This window comes from Stomoxys calcitrans, chromosome 5 (assembly GCF_963082655.1).
Source record: "Stomoxys calcitrans chromosome 5, idStoCalc2.1, whole genome shotgun sequence".
Lineage (NCBI taxonomy): Eukaryota > Metazoa > Arthropoda > Insecta > Diptera > Muscidae > Stomoxys > Stomoxys calcitrans.
The window spans coordinates 103,793,080-103,799,079 of record NC_081556.1 but is presented as its reverse complement, the minus strand read 5'-3'; the positions used below and the strand labels follow the sequence as shown (position 1 = coordinate 103,799,079).

The 6,000-nt window shown below is 41.5% G+C and overlaps 1 protein-coding gene across 2 annotated transcripts in view; it reads left to right on the top strand.

Annotated features, from left to right (window-relative positions):
• The first annotated feature begins 1,995 nt into the window (after positions 1-1,995).
• LOC106080792 (putative fatty acyl-CoA reductase CG5065) overlaps positions 1,996-6,000 on the top strand; it is a 44,834-nt gene continuing 40,829 nt past the window's right edge. Inside the window, exon 1 of one of the 2 annotated variants that reach the window (XM_059370564.1) lies at positions 1,996-2,019. The gene's annotated coding sequence lies outside the window, so the exon portion shown is untranslated. Of the gene's footprint in view, positions 2,020-5,388; positions 5,572-6,000 lie in introns of those variants that run through there. The other variant, XM_013242354.2, reaches the window with a different exon arrangement.

Sequence of the window (6,000 nt, the reverse complement as noted above, 5' to 3'; positions counted from 1 at the left end):
ACGAATATCAGTTTAAAATTTTATTGAAATTGAACCAGGCGGACCAGCCACCGGTCTTGCCTACGTGTCATTTGTCGAGCTACTGGACAGAGTAGATGGCATGGCTAGGTCGGCGTCGGTAGCGAGATGGTACTCGGTGGATGATTGGCGGACTGCAAAGGCGTTCTGGACTGTCATCGACCGGAGGAGGACGAGGGAGTTGGTTGGCGTTCGATGAGTACCTCAACAGAGGTCATAACCGGGCATTGCGCCATAGGCCGCATGGCGGCGCGCATGGGAATACCGCACAATGACTTCTGTAGCAGTTGCCTCGATGAGGATGAGACTATCCAGCACTTGCTATGTTCATGTCCGGGTCTGCAGGGACGTAGGATCTCCTTTCTGGGGTGCCGTTTCTTCTGTGATATGGGTGATCTTGCGAACGTACCTCTTGTAGGTATCCTGGGTTCGAATGCTGGCGAGACATCAGAAAATTTTTCAGCGGTGGTTATCCCTTCCTAAAAGGGCGGACGAATGCGCCAAGAGGGGTTCGTCTACACCGGGCGGAACAGCCACCGGTCTTGCCTACGTGCCATTTGCCGAGCAACTGAACAGAGTAGAGGGGATGGTTGCTGGATCGCAAAGGCGCTCTGGTCTGTCATCGACTGGAGGAGGACAAGGGAGTTGGTGGCGTTCGATAAGAGATCGATGAGTAGCTTAACAGAGGTCATAACCGGGCATTGCGCCATAGGCCGCATGGCGGCGCGCATGGGGATACCGCACAATGACTTCTGTAGCAGTTGCCTCGATGAGGATGAGACTGTCAAGCACTTGCTATGTCCATGTCCGGGTCTGCAGGGACGTAGGCTCTCCTTTCTGGGGAGCCGTTTCTTTTGCGATTTGGGTGAATTTGCGAACGTACCTCTTGTAGGTAGATTTTTCGACGAACAGGATGGTTACGACGGGGGGATCCATAAGCTCCTTCGTAGGTACATCCATCCTTAAATTAACCTAAACCTAATCTAAACATAACCTAAACCTAATTAAATCTAAATCTAACCTAAACCTAATCTAATCTAAACCTAACCTTAATCTAAACCTATCCTTAATCTAAACCGTATCTAATATAAACCGAACCTAAACCTAATATAAACCAAACCTAACCTAAACATAACCTTAACATAAACCCAACCTAACCTAACCGAAACCTAACCTTAACCTTGCCTAAACCTAACCTAACCGAAACCTAACCTTAACCTTGCCTAAACCTAACCTAAACCTAACCTATCCCCTTCTAATACTGGCGACATTTGTAAGATACACCCCAAAGATGTCGCACTGCGTCATTCAGACTCGGCTATAAAAAGCAGGCCCCGTATCATTGAGCTTAAAACTTGAATCGGACAGCATTCAGTGATATATGAGAAGTTTGCCCCAGTTCCTTAGTGGACTGTTTATAGGCAAATTTTCATACCTATTTAGATATATTCCTATAGCCCATCTTGTATATATATATTCAGTCTGGCCGATTATTTTTACTTGTTCGGTTTGAAAATAGTAACTGGTTATTCAATTACTCGATTACAATTTCCCGCAGTTCAGCATTACCATTTCTAATGACATATCTTCCATTTCGATTATTCAAATTATCGAATCAAGTCTAGAGATCGTGCATTGAAAATAGTTTACACATTACAAACATACAAACTTACATACTAAATTATTTTTCTACATCTGTGTATTTACAAACACACTCGCACACATTCAATTATCATCCGCTTGAAGTTGAAAATTGCAAAATTGCCAAAAATTTCAAACAGGCCAAGCTCCTATTAGTCTGTCACCGCTAGGAAAGCCCCACAAGCCGGAAAGAGAGAGAGTTGGCAAACAAGAATGACGTTAGGACGTTCTTGTTTGTTCGGGCCATATCATTTCACAATTTTTCGGCGACCAGATGTAAAGATACCTAAAAGCATAGCCGCAAACCACATCAACAAATGCAGAACGCCAGCATTTGTTTTTAATTCAAATCAACGATATGTAAGTACTTTCGGCTTGTTATTTTGGTGTGTCTTTAGTCATACACTAGCAGTATTTTAACACTGCTAGTGTATGGTGTGTGTGACGATTTGCAAGCAGTTAGCGCATGACTGCAAAGTTCAGGCCAACGAAACAGTGGTGGGTAAAATTAAACATAAATTAAATGTTTTAGTGGATACTAGTACCAATCCGTTGCAGACTCACTTTGAAAGTTTGTAGTCCATTGTTGTACCACAGTAGTAAGAGGGTCAAATCCTCTGATGGGAACCAAACTTCCCACACCGAGCTACCAACACGCTTACCTGAGCCTTTCAAATCAGTTTTTTTAACTGTAACTGAAAAGATGAAGGTACGAAATTTATTATTCAAAATAGCCAAAAAAGTTAGCTAAGACCGCAGTTTTTGAAAAGCTGAAAAGCAGACCTGACGTGGCAGTCTACCATCAGACTCACTTTGACGTTTTCGTCCATTGTGATACCACAGTAGGGTGTAATCCACACTGCCTGGAACATCGGACATTGTATCAAGGATAACACATTGTCCGTACCCACCACAAGATTAAGGAAAAAGCTCCCTTAACTTGACGGAAGTGGTCGCAGCAATTTGGCTAGTCACAATGTCCAGAGGCATTAGATGTAGCCTTAAATTCAGTGCATTAGATGGTGAGGCTCGGATGCACAAACGATCCATCCTTTGAATCCAGTTGACTATTGAACAGTAGGTGGACTTTTGAAGCGCCGTCCACCACACCACAACGCCATATAGCATCATAGGTCTAACAACTGCAGTATATATCCAGTGCATCACGCTGGCTGTCTAAACCCCCAACTTTTGCCAATAGCTCTCTTGTCGAAGATTCCTCCTTAGATGCTTCACTCGCCGCTGCTGTCGAAGTACATTCTTAGTTCCGTGCTTCCCTGCTGGCGTACACCTCGACCTCAGTCCAATTGGATGACTCACCCACACAGGGCTTGTCGGGTCCCGTTTTGATGCCTCCTGTCTCGAGTGTGGCAGGGGGATTTACAGTCTCCTGCAATCCGCCAGACATTGGCAATGTGGTCGATAGTTCCTTAGGCAAGTGTTCAGCAACAACTGCTAAGTCGTCTCCTGATTTCCCAACCCCACCGCTTCTATAGACCTTCAGTTTCAACTTGTTGAATCCGTAGGATATAACACCTTCAGACTTGTTGAGGTCTGTGAGACAGCCGGAGTTGAGGACGAATACTGCATGTCTCCGGTCACCATCAGTCTCAACCAATATACCAATTTTCCAGTCGGTGGTTGAAAGATTGGGATTACTTTCCCTTAGTTTTCCAAGTATCGTTTCCTGATCTGAGGGAAACCTTGGTATCCAAGCATGCGCCATTGGTCGAGAAGGAATATCATCCTTCTTGACTAAATCTAGTGCCGCACCTGGCCAGATCTCACTAATCTTTTTTACCGCACAACGATACATTTCATTTCAGCGCTGATCTCGAAGGTAATCGGCCCCGATACCCGATCACAAACTGGAGGAGACCCAGGATATTCCGCGAGGACATCGGAGTATACTGATGACAGTCCATTGACTATCCCACTCCAATTATTCCTAGGTATGCAGCCCTGTTTTTCTCCCTTGTCGACAACTGCCATCACCAAATTGTCCCTAGCGACATTAGCAAAGGTTCTTGAATCTATCTAAATATTGTTCGCCCTAGTTCTTTTAGGCATGGGATGCCCTCCAGGTGACCGCAGCCTTTTGGCTGACTACGGTGCAGTTTCCTAATCTAGAATTGTAGTCTTTGGGGTAGCCTGTGCTCCCTATTAGTAAGAGTCTTAGGATCGTTCGCACCAAGCCTCTCAATAAACCTGAGAGCGATAATGTCTTAAGAGAAAATTGCTGTGAAAATTTGTCTTTATAGAAAGTTTATTTGATATTTTGCTTTTGGGATTTTTATGCCCTCCACCATAGGGCGGGGGTATACTAATTTTGTCATTCTGTTTGTAACTACTCGAAATATTCCTCTAAGACCCCATAAACTATAAATATTCTTGATCGTCATGCCATTTTAAGTCGATCTAGCCATGTCCGCCCGTCTGTCGGTCGGTTTGTCCGTCTGTTTGTCGAAAGCACGCTTACTTTCGAAGAAGTAAAGCTAGCCGCTTGAAATTTTGCGAGAATACTTCTTTTTAGTATAGTTCGGTTGGTATTGTAAATGGACCATATCGGTCCATGTTTTGATAAAGCTGCCTTATAAACCGATCTTGGATCTTGACTTCTTGAGTCACTGGAAAGCGCAATTCTTATCCGATTTGACTGATATTTTTTGTTATGATCTCCAACAACTGTGCTAAGTGACATTCAAATCGGTCCATAACCTGATATAGCTGTCATATAAACCGATCTGGGGTCTTGACATCTTCAGCCTGAATAGCGCGCAATTATTATACCATTTGGCTAAAATTTAGCATGAGGTTTTTTTTATGATTTCCAATAACTGTGTTAAGTGTGGTTCAAATCGGTCCATAACCTGATATAGCTGTCAAATAAACCGATCTGGGATCTTGACTGCTTGAGCGTCTAGAGCGTCTAGAGGGCGCAATTACTATCCTATTGCAATTACGCGCAATTATTATTTTGCATGGCGTGTTAAGTTATGATTTCCAACAACTGTGTTAAGTGTGGTTCAAATCGGTCCATAACCTGATATAGCTGTCATATCTGGGGTCTTGACTTCTTAAGCCGCTAGAGAACCTAATTCTTATTCGATTTAGCTGAAGTTTTGCAAGAAGTGTTTTGTTATGACTTCCAACAGCTATGCCAAATATGGTTTTAATTGGTTCATAACCTAATATATGAACCGACCTGGGATCTTGACTTCTTTTTCGTCCTAATTTCGTCAATGTTCTTTAAAGAAACTTGTATTCAAAATTTGGTCTTATGAGAAAAATTTCATTGAAATTTAGTTTTTAAAGAAAATTTCACTGAAATTTAGTGAAGAAAATATCACTGAAATTCTATCTTTTAAGAAAGTTATGATATACATACACTAATTTATTATCTTTTAATAAGAAGTCTGCTCACAATTGTTCTCGACTGTACTATCATGACTTCGAATTAAATGCTAAACTTGTCTCTGCTACAAACAAAACACATGCATCCATTCCTTCCTTCCTCTCTGCCTCGAAGCTAAACTCGGCTTGATGGTGTAGATTTTTACGTTTTAGGTTGCTGTTGCTGCTGATTTTACCTGCAGCTACCGCCAGCCAACAGCAGCAACTGTTGCTGAAAGTGCTAGCGCAAAACGTCTTGCTGGCCAGAGTTCAATCGGTGGCTGTTTTAATGCGCTGTTAGTTAGATGTAGCCAAAATTAAATGTTTCTATCACGTCAGTATGTCTCAGACACTCTACAAGTTCGGTTGAGAATAATAAAAAAAATTAAATTGAAAAAAAAAAAACAAACGCTTAATGAAAAAATTGTGAAAAAAATCAAAAACGGGAACTTGCTTAAATAAAATAAAAACTTAAAAAAATTGCTACAAAGGCTTATTGGGAAAATAATAAAGGATAAAGTATGTGAAAAAATCCTTTAAAAAAATTAACAATTGTGCTTTGGTTACCAAATATAGCCCTGCCATAAATCTTAGAATTTATAGAAAACAAAAATTAATTTGGTGATTAAGTAAATTTTTGTCACGTTGGTGACCTGATCTCATGTTGGCAACTGGTTCGTATAACGGCATGGAAAATCCAATGCGGAAAATCAAGCTGCCAGGTTTGGTTGAAAATAACAACAACATCAAACAACAAATTTGTTGCTCATTTTTCTCTAGAATGTTTTTCGCAACAATGTTTCTTTTTATTGGCAACGAATTTTGAGCTTTGTGGGGGATATTCCAGCTGAGCTTTAAACAAATGCATTAAACCACTTGACCTGTAATCTGCATTTGCGAAATTTTGCCAAATTTCATATCGTCAAGGAGGAAGTTTTTTTTATTCAT